Genomic DNA, 18,844 nt, shown 5'->3' with positions numbered 1-18,844 from the left:
TCAATTTTGAGTAATCTTAAATATGGTAGAACAACAATCTATTTACAAAAACGATATTTTATTTGTAAGCACTAAATATAGTAATTGTTTTAATCAAATTCAATTGACACGTTTACACATGATGTACGTCAATAAAAATTATTCATAGATTATCGCAGAAAAATTTTATTTACTCATTTTGAAATGAAATATAGCATAAAATAAATATAGCTAAAAAGCGTGTTTTTAGTTTTTTTTAGTTATATTTATTTTTCACTTTTTAGTTTCATGTTATGATTGTAGTTACTATCAATATCATGGTTGTAACGGGTAACGGGAAATCAGGTTTCGATTCCGGGGAGGGAGACTGAGAAACGGCTACCACATCTAAGGAAAGCAGCAGGCGCGTAAATTACCCACTCTCGGAACGTGGAGGTAGTGACGAAAAATGACGATACGGGGATCATCCCCCGCAATCGGAATGAATACACTACATATCTCTTAATGAGGATAAAGCGTATTAATATATAAGTTTTAATAGTAATTAGAATATATATACAAGTAAAGCAACTTAAGTTCGTAAACGTATCATTCATGAGGTATAGCCGTGTTTTATGGGCGGGGGGAACATTATACACGAGGCATATACGGCGGCAGCGGCGTCGGCTGTAGGAATATATAAATGAATATTAACATATACGTATATATAAATATTAATATGTATATATATATATATATATATTAATATTAGCGGCGGCGGTAGGAATATATAATCTTGGCATAATATCGCGGCACTTTCGCTGGCGTCAACAACGCGATGTCCGGCGTGATCCTCGAGCGTCAAAAGGTTAGCAGCGTAGATGACGACGGTGAGCGAGTGCGGATCAGTTTGTCGACGTTGTCACTTTGACAACAGGAAGAAGACTACGGTATCATTTGCGGCGGGACGATGACGGCCGTGCGGCATTTGCTGGTCTTTGCACCACGGCGTATAACGCGAGATGTTGGTCAGTCAAATACTTATAAAATAGGGCGACGGCTGATAAAAGTGGCACGAGTCGTGTATAACGAAGCAACGCGGGACCTTGTCAGTCAAAAATAAAAAAAATTGATATATATATAATTGATGACTCGCACGCGTATACGGGTACGAAAACCGAAAATAAAATTATACAGGAAAATAGTTTTGTCGGTGAGTGGTGAATACGTTACGACAGGATAGTCTCTAAGCCATAGACGACGGGATAGGCGAGATAATGATGAGTGACGAGTGGTGAGTTACAAACAACAAACAACATACATGTGAAACTATTGTATGCGTGTTAAAAATATAGTAATGTTTGCGAACTTTTAATCAAAATATTTTTTAGTATACTCACTAAACAAAGACAAATTTTTCGAAAATAATTTAAATGATCACATGTGTTTGTTTTAAATCGCACTTAAACGTCCTTTTTTGCAAGAATGATATATTGTTCTTTTACAGCGTGTGGTTTTAACATGGGTGTGAATAAATAAATAAAACATTTTTATTGCGACAGCTAAAGAAAATCATCACGAAAAAAAATGATTTGAAAATTTAAGTCTTATTCTAATTAGGAAATTTTAAATAAAAAAACCCAGCACAGTGGGGTCGTGGCATAGTTGGGTAACCCAACTTGGGTTCAGTATAGATGATATCTGGCAGTGATTAAAATCACTATCATAAAAAACGCTTGGATGCAAATCTGTAGATAGTGTAAAATTAAAACTATATTAAAAATATTATAAATTTAAAAAACTAAAAAATATTAAACTCAAAACCACAAAAAATTAATGAAAAGTCGTGGATATGTATTTCGAAAACAATTTTACCATTATCAACGCTAAACATATACTGACACCCCGACTAGAAAAAACTCCCTTATATACCCCTAGTGACCTTATCACCCAGGGATGTCATCACTAAGTAATATTATCACATTTTGTCAGTTTAATAATGTTTAATAATGTTGTTTCACTGTAGATAGTGTTTAATTTAAAAAAAAAAAATTGTCAAAAATGTAGGTCAAGTGAGAGCTGAGAAAATAAATGATAGCTACAAGAAAAACTACATACTAAAATAATATTTATTATGAATTTCTTCTCACGAGAGGAGACTACAGTAATTGGATCCTTGATATTTATTGAAGTTATTGAATCTAAATGAGATAAAAATCAAATGAGTTAAACATTTTATTCTAATTCAAAAAGAATGAAGAAAAAATTCAGTGCCACAGGCATGAAAGACCGAAGTGTTACCGTCTCAGAAACTGAACGTTTCATTCATCACTTAATAAAAATGAAAATTTAGCTAGTTCAAATTTTAAAGTTATTTTTCTCGACTTCAAAGAAACAAAAAAATTAAAATATGCTTCATTTTTTATACTATATCAATTAGATTGAAATAATATTTATGAAAATCAGTGTAATCCCCTTATAATAAAATACAAAACTAAGAATTTTAACACAAAAATAGCATATTTTTGAATACGGTAGCTATTTTCACCATAAAGACAAAATAAAGTCCAACATTTTTTTTTTTTATATTAAAGTATATTACATAAGCTTTAATTTAAAATATATATAAAAGTGTCAGTATTTCTTGAACACTTTCAAAAGTTAAGTTGCAAAAGTTAATATTTTGTGAAAAAGTTTTTATTTTAAATACCCTTATATGGGCAGATAAGAGTTAAATTTATAAAAAAAATACATCAAATGGTAGGAAAAGATATTATACATCTATAAAAAAATTTTTATTTATTTGTTCATTTTTGAAAAAGTTATGGTAGTTTTAAGTAAAAAAAATTGAAAAAATTAGCGATTTTTAAATTTGTAATTTTTTTGGAAGTTTCCCCATTTACCGGGAACGAGGGAAAATTTTTCAGTTTTTGAGGGTAATGTCTTCGACTAGATACGTTTGTGATCTTTTGACGTATCGTTGAAAGAAATCATTTCGGTGAGAGCTGAGAAAAAGTGGTAACAGATACAAAAAAAAACACATAATAGTAAAACAAATACCTTCTCTGCTTCGTATCAAAGCTAAAATTTAGTCAAAGAATATTTTATTTATGTTAAATAGTGAATTATCTGTTGAATTTTAAAGTTTATAAAAATTTGAATTACATAATATAAATTTAGAAAAGGATAGAAGAAAACGAAATCTTTTCATGCTAAATATTAATTATAAATAAATGAAAGAAAAAAAAATGCAGCATTTAATCTTATCTTAATCAATAATCTTTAATTATCATATCATAAGAATATTATGTTATTTATTATTGAATTAATATTAAAATGTATGTATCGATATATACAGAGTGAGGCATAAAGATATGACAAATTCAGTAATTTTTGATCCAATTAATATTTTCCATTAATTAATTTTCTAAATAATTTTTATACTTAAGAACTATACGAATAACATAAGGTATCATATTCTTTTAATTTATTTTTAAAAAAATAACAATTTAAAAATTATGAAAAATTCAAAATATCTTATTGTAGAGTAGATTTAAAAAAAAAAACCAGCACAGAGGGGTCGCGGCACAGTGGTGACGTGGCATAGTTGGATCAAGTACAATGATATACGACAGTGATTAAAATCACTATCAAAAAAAAAAACGCTTCGATGCAAATCTTTAGATACTGTTTAATTTTAAAAAAATTGGTGGATTATTCCAAAAGCTACATGATCTGCTATTTTCTTATTAATATCCTTATTGAAAAAGGGATTATTAAAAAATATTATTTCTCATAAAACAATTGTGTTGTTACATACACTTTTCAATAAGTTATAGCATTATAAAGTAAATAATAAAATCAAGAATTTTCACACAAAAATAACATTGAGTAGCCATTTTCACCACGAAGTCCAGGGGTCAAATTTTTTTTTTTCATAATTAAGTGCATTACATTAGCTTTAATTTAATATATATATATATATATGTATAAACAACACGTAATGGAAGTGGAGGATGGTGCACTCCCTACATAAAATTTAAAATAACATTTAATTGCAAATTTACTTTTTAGTGGTCATTAAAAAAAGGTAATATTTCTTTTTATAAATAAATATAAAGGATTCTAATGAAAAATAATAAAATTGAAGACAAATTTTGTTTTTTCAGTTTTATTTTCCGATTTCAAAAAATGATAAAAAATGTTGGCCGTCTGACCGATCAACGCTACTTCGCGATTAGGTTTTACCGCGTACGCCAAAAGGCGCAAACCGATATCGTCATGTTAGATGCGACAGTCCGTAGAGCACACGAAAAACCCACTTTTTTATATTAATGGACATTGTATACTATATCATTGATTATAGTAACTATAATCAATGACAACTGTTGTTGTGGGCTTCACGATGTGCACAGTGCGATGAATTCTCGTCACACATTTTCGGCAGCGACCTGCTCGTGTCGACAGTTTTGACGAGTTCCATTGTATACTATGTGTCTATTAATTATTAATAGGTAATAGCCTTTATAAAGTTCCACCCGAAAGCAATAGTGTGTAGGTACAGAAATATAATAATATCGGATATTATAATACTTCTGTTAAGAAGTTTTATCAGATTATTAGATTGGTGTAATACCTACACTTTCATGTATTCTTTTCACAGTTTCGGTTTTCGTCTTGGAAACGATTATACTCGAACGTTATTACATCGTTTATTTTTCAAAATAAATAAAAAATTGAGGACGTTATCCTCAATTTTTGAGGATAATGTCTTCAACTAGATAGGTAGGTCCTTGCGCCTTTATTAGAATGGAATACTTCTTTCTTTATTGTCAGGAAAATAACTAGTTGAAAGGTTACCAGTAGTTTTGTCATATAATAATGTAGAACAACTACTCAATATGTCTGAAATTTCTTTTGGTTCGGGGGAATGTCAAGCAGCAGCTGTCTTTGCAGCAATTAAAATGGGGTTTAACTGAAAAAGTAAAATCTTACTTTTTAAATCATTAGTAATCTTAAAATTGCCTTTTATTAACAAAATAAATTGAAAATTGTCAATTTTTAATGAAAATGATTACAAATTAAAATTTATATTATATTTAGTTTAAATACATAATAACATGAGTGTTTTTACTGGTGATAATAATTAAAAACATTTTAATAAATCATGTCAATATTTTTTTCATTATAACTATTTCAGTTTATTTAAGAGACTACCTAACAAAGTATATTTTTAATAAATAAAGAAAAATATTTAATCATTTGTACAATATAAAAAAATACAACTAGTATTTTAGGCGTATGATTAATAGATATAATAGTGAGTAATATAAAATTAATAATGCATAAATAATAATTTTAATACAAATTATAAATGTGTTAATATATATCATAAATGGAAATAATGCAAATAGTGTAGGAATATCTTTGAATATAATGTTGTACTACTTAATAAATTAATATTAATTGAAAACCCAACCCATTATATCAACAATTTAGCACTCACATTGTCGTATGATTCAAAATGATTTATTTTATAAACCGTCCAATGCAGAAAAAAAATGTTCACACAAAAGTTGTTTTAAATTAAATTTTCTATATATTTTTTATCTAACATTTTTTTCTACCATTTGCTATTTACAGGTTACATTGAATAATTTATAGTTATAGTAAAAAAAATTAAATTAAATATTCAGACCTACATATAAATAAAATACTAAAAACTACTTTAGAAATAAAAAAAAAACCCAACACAGTGGTGACGTGGCATAGTTGGATCAAGTATAATAATATCTGACAGTGATTAAAATTACTATCAAAATAAAACGCTTCGATGCAAATCTTTAGATAGTATTGAATTTTAAAAAAATTTGTGTATTATTCCAAAAGCTACATGATCTACTAGTTCCTTATTAATATCCTGATTAAGATAAAGTATGTCGAATGAAAAAGGGATTATTAAAAAATATTATTTCTCATAAAAAAATTGTGTTGATCCATACATTTTTCAATAAGTTATAGCATTATAAAGTTAAAAATGTAATATATAAAATCGAGAAATTTCACACAAAAATAGCATTCGGTAGCCATTTTCACCGTGAAGACAAAATAAAGTCCGAAATTTTTCATGATAAAGTATATTACATCAGCTTTAATTTAAGATATATATAAAAGTGTCAGACCTTCCGGAACATTTTCAAAAGTCAAGTTGAAAAAATTAATTTTTTGTGAAAAAGTTGTCATTTTAAATCCCCCCTTTTGGGCAAGTAAGTGTCATATTTACAAAAAAAATATACCAAATAATAGGTAAAGATATCATGCATCTACAAAAAAGAAATTATATTGATTTAGTTATTTTTAAAAAAGTTATGGCACTTTTTAGTAAAAAAAATTGAAAAAATTTCCACAATTAGCGATTTTTAAATTTGTAATTTTTTTGGAGGTTTCCCCCATTTACGGGGAACGAGGGAAATTTTTAAAATTTTTGAGAGTAATTTCTTCGACTAGATACGATTTGTGATCATTTAACGTATCGTTGAAAAAAATCCGTTCGGTAAGACCTGAGAAAAAGTGGTAACAGACAAAAAAAAAACATCATAGTAAAACCAATACCTTTTCAGCTTCGCATCGAAGCTAAAATAAACTAGATATTCAGAAAATTTCTCGTTTTTGATTTAAAATACTCTTATTGCAATTAGGAAAACAACGCAGATATTGTGTAACAATCTGTAGTAGATATTTTTTTTATGCTTCATTTTTTGTTAAAATACTATTATATTATTCAATGAGCTTCACACCCCTCTCTGCCAAATCATTAACGACTTTTAAATTATTTACAATTTCTTTTCCTTTTCTATATTGATTGTTGTCTTTCTATAATAAAGTATCTAAATCTAAAAAATCAGTTTCAATTTCAAATCTTTCAAACATTTTTTTTTTGATTCCGCTGAAATGAAGTCTTCAATATTTTTATTTTTATATTCATAAATTCCATTTAAACTTAAAAGTACACGTTTGTGCGTACAACTATATCTATAGTTTCATATTCAATTATACTTTCTATAAATTGTATATCTAAATTTGATGCTAACACAGCATTAGATGAACTAAACCATTGTTTAATATTGTTGTGGTAAAGGAATTAAACTTAATAAAAAAAAAAAACGAAAACACTCACTTTTCAATAGAAATGTAGAATATAAAATTTGATTGAACAGTAAATAATACAATACCACGTTAATTATTAATATTAATACAAATGAATAGAATAATGACATAGAATGATATAGAATGATGTAGAATGAAGTAGAATGAGTGTAACTAGCGCATACTAAATCACGACTGACTGTAGGGTACCTACAGTGGGAGTCCTTTGCCCATGGTTGCCCTTAATCCCTTGGTCAGCACATTCCTGTGTCCGATGACAGTCGGACGACTATGTATTCTATACTCTACTCAATTTTAAAATAATATTCAGGGGTTCTTGATGCTAACGCAGCATTAGATGAACTAAACCATTGTTTAATATATACACTTATAATAAAAATAAACAACAAACGAATATCGTTAAATTCTTTGATTGCTAATACAAATTGGTCTCTAAACAAAAATATTTTTATTAAACAATAAAGGGCTTTGGCCATGCATCGATCATGATGAATATGCCCAGGAAGTTTAAAATAAATCTCATTCAGAGGTGTTTCACCAACAAATATTATGATCAATTCTAAAAGTTCCTTATAGTCATCTTGAGGTTGGTATTGTTGTAATTGATCAAAATTATATTTCAAAATATCATCTTTTATTATTTGTAATTTTTCTAAATAATAATATCTTCCAATCCACTTAAAATAATTTTTTTTATTTATATTTTGCCAAGACTTTTGAAATTTATTTAATATTGAATATTGTTGATTTCAAAAACACTTTTTAATACAATTTTTAATAAATGATTTCTAAACGATATATACAAAATATCACACCCCAACATTTGCTCCAATAATATACAGGAACCTATAAATCTAGCTGTATTAGAAGCTGTTGAATCACAACACAATGATTTTACTTTTTCAGTTATAGCCCATTTTAATTGCAGCTTCTTAAAATTTTAAAAGGCAGCTGCTGCTTGACATTCTCCCGAACCAAAAGAAATTTCAGGCTCATCGATTAGTTGTTTTACATTATTATATGACACAACTAATGTTAACCTTTCAACTAGTTGTTTTCCTGGCAATAAATAAAGAAGTTTTTCATTCTAATAAATGACACAATGACCAACATAATGTGAAAACTTACTTTACTCGAGGTACACACAATAACATTGATTTAATTTATTAAGCACAAAATTATAGTTATTATTTTTATTTTTTTTTAAATAGACTTTATTTAAAAATAGTATGGCTCAACAATTAATATGAGTTACAACAGAAAATATAACAAATATATACATAATAGTTATTTAGATAAGCGATTATTACAAGACAATGCGAGTTTCATAATACCATTTAAACAAGACGAGACTAATTTAAAACATGTTTATAACGACCATTTATTCAGTGATATCAGCTACGTGGAATTCAATCAATTATGTATGAAATGGTGGAACATGGTGAAATATAATTTTTTTGTTATAAGTAAAGATTGTCCACGGGACAACGGTCGTTTTAGGTTAATTGTTGACACTTTTATAACTATATAGACTATGTTTATTATTCAAAGTATCCATTATTGCCATTAAACATGGCAGCGAAAAGTTATGAATTACTCACTGAATTAATACAAGCCCGTGAAAACATTAGACGAAAATATACGGAATTAAACAAAATGATTTTAACACAGAAAAATATATTAGACAAAATTTAGAACCACTTGAAAATTTAGTTAGTATAAATAATTAATATTATAAGACTAAATAAGATATTAACATTAAAACCGCTGAGACTTTGAATAATACCAAAGATGTTTATCACACCGAGAAAGAATATATTTCTCCTGAAAATTTATCTATTAATTCATGGTTTCAATCATCTAAATTAGATAAAATTTATGCTTCAAAAAAATCATCTTTTGGTAAAATAAAATTTGGTGATTCATACATTGAGTTTAACGTTCAAAAATCTATTATATATGTAAATGATAATGAGTTTCCGTTAACAAATGGTATTATTCAATTATTGTTCTCTAAAGACCCTGAAAATTATACTGAAGATGATAAAAAAATTATAAAATTCTCTCATCGACTCATTTAAACAAACGAAAGACCAGTTTAAAAAGGGGTGGTGTGAAGTATAAGATGATTATTGCATCGTTATTTTCCAATGGAGAAGGTCTTATTTTAACGGTGCAAAATAATTATAATTCCCTTAAAAGTTACGATTTTTGGGATAATCCAAACGAATTAGTGAAAAAAAATTAAAATTATTGTTGGCTTCGAAAGATTCAGGTAATACAGGCGTACAAAATTATATCACATTTGGCGAGAATTACTAGAAGCAAAAATTATAAAACAAATTTCTCAAGACGAAACGTGATATCACCCTCGAACTTCATAGAGGTACGAGACGTAACTTTGTAAGAAGATAAGTAAATGTATATAGTAAAAATAATTTTTGGGAAACATATTTGGTCGAAATGCATTATTTGTTCTAGTGTTAATAAATGGTATAAATTTTTATTAACAGTTATTGATTGTTTCACGAAATTCGCTAATACAAAACTGTTAAAAACTAAATTGGTAAAGAAGTGGCTCTAGTAATGGAACAAATATTTAAAATACAATCCCAATCTCTATTACAATGCGATGGAGGGGTAAATTTTATAACAAATATTTCGATGAATTAATAAAAAAATATAAAGTAAAAAGATATTCAATATTTTCTTCTTTGAAAACGAGTATTGTAGAACTATTTAATAGAACACTAAAGAATTTACTTCGAGAGGATCATACGACTGGCTTTCAATTATACAGACTATAACGGACAAATATAACATACAACATAAAACAATTTCAATGACACCAAGTGAAGCAGAACAAAATCCATTTAGTGTTGTACTAAAAGAATGAATAATACCTCAATCACGTATAAAATATAAAATCGGCGATAAAGTACGAGTGAGTATCCATAAGGATTATTTTGATAAAAAATATCTCCCCAACTGGTCAACAGAAATTTTTACAATATCAAAAGTGAATAAAATATTTACACTATGTATCTTCACTCATAGTTTGAGGAGGGTATTCAAGATCCTGTCGCAACACAATAAAATGGAAAGGTGTGGTGTAAATGTAATGTGTACGAAGATGAAGATGAGGATGTGGTGCCTGCTGTCTAGGTATTCACGTGCGTGTTGTCGTACAGCAGTCACCGTGCTCGGCTAACACTCCGGGTTAGCTGTGGGTGTCGAAAGGCTGTTGTTATAGGAAGGGAATAAGGGTAACACCTAGGTATGAGGTGCAGACGAAGTGCAAGACACAAGTACTCTGAAATATTGTAAAAGAGAATAGATAGGTTTAAAAAGGAAAATACAAGGACTTTACTTTAAGTAGTAAACCAGACAGCGACAACCGAGTACTGAGACTGATGAATGACACAAGTCACTGGAGTCGACTGACCACGATGGTCAGGTCTTTTGGGTTTTTATAATAATTAGAACTATTGTCAATTTGGCAAGAAATATTATTTGTTAATTCATCAGTCTCAGGAAGCCGATGTGCTGTCTGTATTTTATTAAAATAATTCTCACGGTAATGGTAACATGGCACCATCACAATCCCTATATAAACAATGAACAACCTACAATATCACATTGTAAACTCAAAATACTAAAAATAATAAGTAATGTACAGTGAATCTTAAAACACATCTGTTATTTGTGTGTGTGTTTTTATAATTATATAATGTCTACGTGTATAATCGATGTGGAGTGAATACTCGGATCGGAGAATAATTACTTAATTAAAAAACTATCAGTAATAGATGTTGATTCTTTGGTAAAACAACAATGGATTTTTAAACATACATTTACAATACAAAAATTGGAAAAAAGTTAAAATGTGAATAAATGGTTATCGCGGAATATATATATATAATAGACAATATAGACATAGACTTTTTATGTCAGAAAATGTTAGACATTTTGAAAGTTCTCTAATTCAGGAAATTTTAAACTCAATGCCATTTGAATACATTTATGTAAAAAGACAACAAATACTTTCAGAGTTTATACCAACCACGAACATTTTTAATTTGGAAAGTTTGGGTATGCGACGTATAGACCAGTGAGAACAATGTTAAAATTCAAAACATTGTACATTTAATGAAATATTTCAACTTAGAAATTGGTTTAAAATTAATACTTAATTATATATTACTCATGTATTTTATGTACAATATAATTTTTTTTTATAAAATTCATTACTTAAATATTTTTACTTATTCATTGCACTTTATTATTTTCTTTACAAATAAATTTAATAAACAATTTTAAATACAAAAATTATTATTGTTATTATATTATACAAATTATTTTATTGTTAGAGATTTTTATAGAAACATTATTTTTATGAATATAGTTTACAAAAAAAAATTGTGTTACAATACATATTACAGGTAATTACATATATTATTGTTATAAATGCAATTTACAAAAATTTAAGTTAAAAAAAAACTTAATATATACCACTTGAGAACTGTCCAACCTATTGGTGTGTAATGAGTGTAATTAGAGTCACTGGAGGTGGGAGGGATCGCCTGCACAAAACCAGTGATCTAGTAGTAAGTACTGAGAGTGTGTTAGTGTATATTATATATATATATGTGTGTAATTTAAAAAAAAATCTCAGAAATAATAATATTATAACCCCCCCATCCTTTAATAATAAATAATTAAATCTAATGTGATATATGTTGTGTGCAACAGGTGGTTGAGTGATGGATTGATAACCTTTACTAATCTCGTAGTTGTCAATGGTGGTATTTTTATAGAATTATATAATCATTTATAATTATTAAAAAAATCAATAATAATAATAATTTTTAATTACTAAATGCTAGTTTTCCTTCGGTCCTTAATTTTCTGAAAAAAAAAATCATCATATATTGGTTTGTCAAAAGTAACAACATCATGATTTAGGTGAACTGCACAAAATGTTTCATCATAGATCGTTACGTTTTTAAAATTTGCTTTATTAACCAACCGTTTGAATGTTTTTTCATTTATAACTAAATTCATTTTCATTCTCTTCTATTAAATAATAACAATACTATTATTAATTACCAAATACAGCATTATTCATTCATTTATAAAAATTCACTAGTGGCTATCTTTTGTTTGTCCATGTTGAGTTGAATGTATTTTGACAACCATGCACTCTGCTCGAATTGCAATATCCTAGGTCCCTTGTTATGACGTATGTCGCTTGTTTCAAAACGGAATAATGTACTATAAAATTATTTTTATTAATTAGAGTAGCACATAATTTAGGAACGATAGAACACGGCGGTAAAATTTTTTCGCTCAGATAAAATAAGTCTGAGTGTGCATCATGTAGTGATTCGGGGTAGTCAATGTGGTTGTGACATTGCCCAACCTATGTGATATAATTTATAATCATAATAAAATTCGTTATAAATTTGAATACAGATTTTTTTTTTTTTAACTTACAAGTTCGTTGCGTTAATCGGACAGTTGTGGATTACTCGCCTTGCTGTATCCCTTCACAGCTTGCGTAAGACCACCATGAATTCTGTTTTTCATAAAAAGTAAGTAATATCGTAGTCGCTTAACAATTCTAGCTCGACATTCGTTATTTTTAACATTGCATCAAATGACAAACCCGGTGCTGTGCTTATTGTTTTATGATTGAACCGTTTCCGTACATTTTGAGCGTGTTCATAATCTTGCGTAGAATTATGTTTTTCAGATAGTGAACTAAAATGATAAATATATTTTATTATTATTATTTTTTTTTCAATTAATTAATTACAGTAATATATTATACTTGTAAAATTCTTCAATTAAGGGTAGAGAGGTTTGAGAGAGTTAACCACAGTCATCTATCCACTCATAGCAAACTACACCTTTTCTAAATGCCAAATCTAAATCTTTCTATTAATACGATGAAAAAACAAACTCAAATTTAGATTTATCGGCTTATAAAAGATTTGAACTTCACGTATCTAAACTAGCAGACATGAATCTTAGGGTATCTAAAAAGCGCACTGAAAATGTGTTACTTATAAATTTAGAATATGAAATAAATTTTTCTTCGGAATTCGGAACGCAAGTTATACCAACCGCACTAAAGTTCAGTTCTCTAAGTATGTAGCTTTTATTATATGACTATTATGTGCATATACCAGTACAAAGTTTGGAGTCTTTATTTTTAAATTATATAAATTACAAACCATTTTTCGATAATCTCCGCTTAAACGATGAAGATCTCGTACTGTCGGGTTTCTTGATGGAAAAGTACTTTTACATAGAGAACAAAACCCGCTACAAAGAAATTCGTTACGAAAGTCTCAATCATCACGTGTCATATGTATCCGTCTATTCAGGCGCGTATACAAGGGGGGCCATGAGGGCGATGGCCCCCCCCAAATTTTATTGTTGTAGTATAAAATTCAGCAATTATATTATTTTGCGAAAAAATAATAAGTCATAAATGTTATATAAATTTGAAAATTGTTTTCAATTTATAAAAACATTCTATAACATATTAGTATAGTTAATTAGATAAATTGTTTAGTAGATAATTTTATTTATAGTTTGGTAATTTCTATTCGCATCTACTGATAACATGCAGGCGAAAATCGTTAATAACGATTCGTTATCACTAGTACTTTTTCTTTGTTTTTATATTTTTGGATTTACACGCGTTCAATGCGTTTGGCATTGTCATTATACAAATGTTTTTGTAATACGAACGTTAAAGTATAATCTATCATCTTTAAAAATGGTTCGTTTTTTGTAGTTTTATAATATTTTGTAGAATATACAAAATGTATTTATAATTTGATCATTTAAGTTATTATTATTAAATCATATAATATATCTAAGTCTATTTTATTATCTTATATAAATATATATATGCAAACAAATCTTTAAGTAATATACAATTAATTATTTTTTAATTAATATGACACTCAAAGAATCTATATTATGTATATTTTACCTATAATAATTTATACTTCAATATCATCGAAGTATAAATTATTGGTAAAAATGTTCTTATCATCATAATAAATCATACATAGAGTTAAATAATACACTAATATATTAATTTGCCTGATATCATTTAAGTTTGTACTCATGATTTTATGGTAAAAGTATTATAATAAACTTATTTATTAAAGTATTGTTGAATAGTTTATCTTTATGTTCAATTTAGAATCAAAAAATTTGGAGAAACATAAAATTTTAAATTTTAACATTTTTTCTTAAATCACAGCTCTTTAAGAGTTTTTGCCGCTTCTAACACCTCTTTCTACTCTTCTTCTCGATTTTGTACATTTTCCTTCCAATCGTTTCTTTGGATGTCTTCTTGGTCTCTTCTCTGTGGGTTTTCACTTGAACGCCACTTTAAAATATTCTGAGTTTAACCTTTTCAGCACGCACTCAAATCATTTTATTTTTTGTGCTTTCACACCTTATAATTATTTTTAAAAAATGACAAAAAAGATATTAATACTTAAAATACATTCTTGTAATCAAATTTTCTTATAAGGTTCAAACATGTGGTCACTGTATAAAACTGTATATAGGTAATAATAAGTTATTAACGTATAGTGTGACAATGACGATTCCTCAAAGTTTAAACAAAACAATCAATGTTTTACTTGGATATATTTTATTTTAATTATCTATATTAACATAAATTATTATAGTTGTCATTACTCTTATTTTATTCACAGGCGCAATTATCTCAGAAAAATAAATTAAAAAGGACAATTAATTCATATTTTTTACTTGCCAAAAAATCTAATTTAGAAAATGATACACCGTCTTTTCAATTAACAGTCGATTTGTATACATCAAACATGTCTCAAATATCATCTTTTATAACCCCTTGTCGATCATCATCTTCATGTACTTCTTCAACCCAGACATCATTACTATCTTCAACTCAAATACCACAAACATTTTACTCTAATGATATAGGTCAATACATTGGGAAGGCTATTGATGATTTTACAAAACATCAGCTTCTCGAAAATCCTTGGTGACCGCCGAAAGATTACATATTTCCTTATTCAAAACATATAAAAGGAGGAAAACAGACACGTCGTTATGTCGGTCATCAACATTTAAATTCTTTCATAAAACACTTAGTTGCTTTAATCTTTCATATTTACTTCCTGAAAATTTTTAAAGGAAAATTCAACTTCATATTCAATAAATGAATCAGACGATATTATTAAAACAATAGCAGACGAATTTCAGATACTTCTTTCAAATGAAAAAAAAGATGTTTCTTTTTTATTACGTTTCGAATTTAAATTATGGAAACAAAAATGGAATCGAGAAAAAATTGAAAACAATTTGATCAATTCCATATGTGTAATGAAAATTCTGGCAAATTGTGACGAAGAAATATTTCCATTAATTAATCGTCTTTTAACTGTTTTTATTACTCTTCCAATAAGTAATGCAAGTGCTGAGAGGACATTTTCCACACTACGAAGACTAAAAACATGGCTCCGGTCAACTATGTCAGAGACAAGATTAACTGAACTTGCTCTTTTGAACATTCATCGTGATATTAATGTAGAGGTCACTAAAGTCATTGATAGATTTTCAAAATCCAATAGAAAATTAGATTTCGCTTTATAATTTATGTATAACTTGCATGATACAAAAAATATAATAAATGGCATTACTTATGTATCTTGATTATTAAGTTTTTTTGTGTCAGAAAGTTGATTTAGCTAAAAAATGTAAAGAAATATTTATTATTTACAATATATATTATTTCGATATATCAATTTAATTAATAAACAAAAACATAAATTATTATCTGTACCGTCAAACTTATTTTGAGAATTTTTTTAAAAAAATCAAAAGGGCCATACATTTCGAAAAAGTAGTTTTTTTGCTTAAAACTTAAAAAAAACTATAAATAAATTAATAAAGATCAAAGAAGCATTTTTTTCTTAAAAGAACATTAAAAAACAAAAATTTTGAAAAAAAACAGAACCCCGGTAACTGTATTTTTTGCTATTTGAAAAAAAACCTTGAATTTTGGAAATAATCAATATCTAAGAAACGAGTGATCAAAAAAATTTGTAAAAATTCATGAAGGTGTTTTTTGGCGGTATTAAAAACATGATAAGTTTTCAAAAAAATTGGAGAGGTCGACTTTAAAACCTTTTCTGGTATGGAATGCGCCACACATATATATATATATATCCAAGATAATTATATGATATGCAATGGTCCCCCCAAAAAAATTATCCTGGATTCGCGCCTGCGTGTAATCCAGGATAATGTAAACCAGTAATCGCTCGATTTTTTTACATACATCTATAATACATTCAACAGACTTCTTACCAACATTGTCGTTTCTATTACTTCCACAATATTCAACAGGGTGAAGCTGTATTTGAAATTCTTCTAGTAATACCCGTGGTACAGCATCGCTAACTTGAACTATGTACACAAAGAACATTGCTTCATGATTATGTATGGTTTTTGATTGATGCGTTTGGTTCGAATATTTAATCAACATCGCTTCAAAATCGGCATAAATAACAAAATATAATTTATTTATATTATCCCAATTTTTTAATTTTAACATTGTATTGGGGTCTGGCATAATCGGTGTTAGAGGTTTATTCAAAAAACATCATTTCTTATGTTCAGCTAAACGTAAGGGTATACCTGTTTATCATGATGTCCCTTAAAATAACCTTTGCATATGGCCAATGAGATTGAATGTTTAGTGATTTGAGGTCTAATAAAACGAGAAAATTTTTTAATATAACACCAATGATACTTATCGCTATTGTTATTTGATCCGTCGGTGAAAAGAAGCAAATCATGGTCAGGGCCTTCCACTTTACTAATCCTATACGACACGACGATGTAATCTAATCTTCTGTGGTTTTCTCCAGTGCGTTTTTCTTCCAACCCGTAAACGTTGACTGACACGTTAGGATTATTTTTTTCAAATTCGCTTACTTGTTTTAATGGCACAGGGTATGTCAATCCTGAAAAATTATATTTTTCATCGACGTTTGTGTAATTATTAACAAGATTAGCATTTATTGCATTAACATTATTTGTCATTATACTATATTTTAAACATAAATCATCATTATTCATTACATTAATTGCCTTACGGTTTTCAACACATTCAGGTAACTTTATAAATAAAGAACCGCTAAGCGGAATGAACTTATATACACATAGTAATAATCCATCGACTGTATCCATTGTGAAATTTGAACCCTTACCACAGTAGACCTCCTCTTCATACAATAATTTAGACATTTCCTCGTCGATTATACTACTCAAATCGTTTATATTACCAATAACAAGTGAATGGGCAGACGTTTTAAAAGACCTATTTTCTTCATTAATTGTGTATGGAACGCTGTATGTACCCTCAAATTGGAGCCCGAATTTAATCACATTTTCAGAGACTAACAATCCATCAATAAGTCAATTAATTCGGATTTTGTCTCGTCAAGAAATTGCTGATATAAATTCATATTCTTTTTATAAAATATTTTAGCCATACCTCTGAAAGCGGTTTGAATTAAATTAAATCCCGGTGTCTTGACCATATTTAACCGTAGGCGTTTGTTTCGTCATCAGCTTGTTCTCCACCCCATACTTATTGGAATAACTCCAGGTCCTACAATATCATCATTATAAATAAATATATTATATTCTAGTATTTAAAACTTGATTATATTTTATATAATTAGTATATTTAAGTATAATTTACCTTTAAAGCCCAGAAAACCAAAAATTCTTCCAGGTGGCTATATTTTGAGGGACTTACGAAAATAGGATATAGAGGGAGATAACGACGAACGTACCGCAGTTAGTTCTAAAAATAAATTACCATTATTTGAATGACGCTGCCGGTCGTCCAAACACTGCTAGTGTGTGCATTCGTACCCATATATACTGAGGGTAACAATTTAAATGTTCGCATACGACAAATGTATTACAACTATTGTACTATTTAAAAATTTGCATTTTTAATAAAAATCTAGAATTAAGAATATACATATTATTTTAGTAAGGGGTCTCGTCGTCTAATCTACGAGCCGTCGTTGAGTAAATACTTTTTTTTTCTGAGAATATAAAGCAAATTTTATTTTAGATTGAAAAGATGAAAAGAAAAATTGAGTTTCGAAATGCTCATATAAAATTTAATTTAAGTTTATATTCTCTATTGTGCGAGTAAACTTAGTAAACTAAGTGCGTACACGCACTCAATACCCCACACATCAATTTAATGTTAAAGTAATATTATTATAAAATGCATTTTATAATAATAACATTAGTTTAATTTTAAGAGGTTATTAATTTTAATTACAGAAACATTATAACAATATTACCCTATAGTTATTTGGCCACCGAAATAATGATGTATCAATGAACAAATAAAAATAATACATCAACATTTATTATTTAACATTTAAAAAATAATATTGGTTTTAAGTTATTATTATATTTCCCTCAAATTGCTGTAATTTTATATGGACATATAAAATTTTTACAATAGGATACCACTTTGAAAAAATAAATAATTTTTTAATAAGCAATATAAAATTACATTTATGTATTTATATAAAACAATCATTAAACTGTATAAGTTTTAAAACAACCTCATAATAATGAGGTAAAACATATTTATAAATTTAAAAAC

General features: G+C 27.7%; 1 long non-coding RNA gene across 5 annotated transcripts; it reads right to left on the bottom strand.

The window, feature by feature from the left end:
• Positions 1-11,481: 11,481 nt before the first annotated feature.
• On the bottom strand, positions 11,482-18,533 carry LOC126896789 (uncharacterized). Of its 5 annotated transcripts, XR_007701949.1 has the most exons (5): positions 17,912-18,532; positions 17,702-17,818; positions 16,510-17,168; positions 12,622-12,888; positions 11,482-12,547 (listed from the first exon to the last, which is right to left on the bottom strand). It is a non-coding gene; the product is annotated as an uncharacterized LOC126896789 (long non-coding RNA). The 5 variants fall into 5 exon arrangements; XR_007701948.1 differs by having other exon boundaries at positions 16,510-17,818; positions 17,912-18,533; XR_007701947.1 differs by having other exon boundaries at positions 17,702-18,531.
• Between the last annotated feature and the right edge of the window lie 311 nt (positions 18,534-18,844).

Source organism: Daktulosphaira vitifoliae, unplaced genomic scaffold (assembly GCF_025091365.1).
Source record: "Daktulosphaira vitifoliae isolate Bord-2020 unplaced genomic scaffold, ASM2509136v1 Scaffold_1, whole genome shotgun sequence".
NCBI classification, from domain to species: Eukaryota; Metazoa; Arthropoda; class Insecta; order Hemiptera; family Phylloxeridae; genus Daktulosphaira; species Daktulosphaira vitifoliae.
The sequence above is the reverse complement of the archived record's forward strand: the minus strand, read 5'-3'. Positions and strand labels throughout refer to the sequence as shown.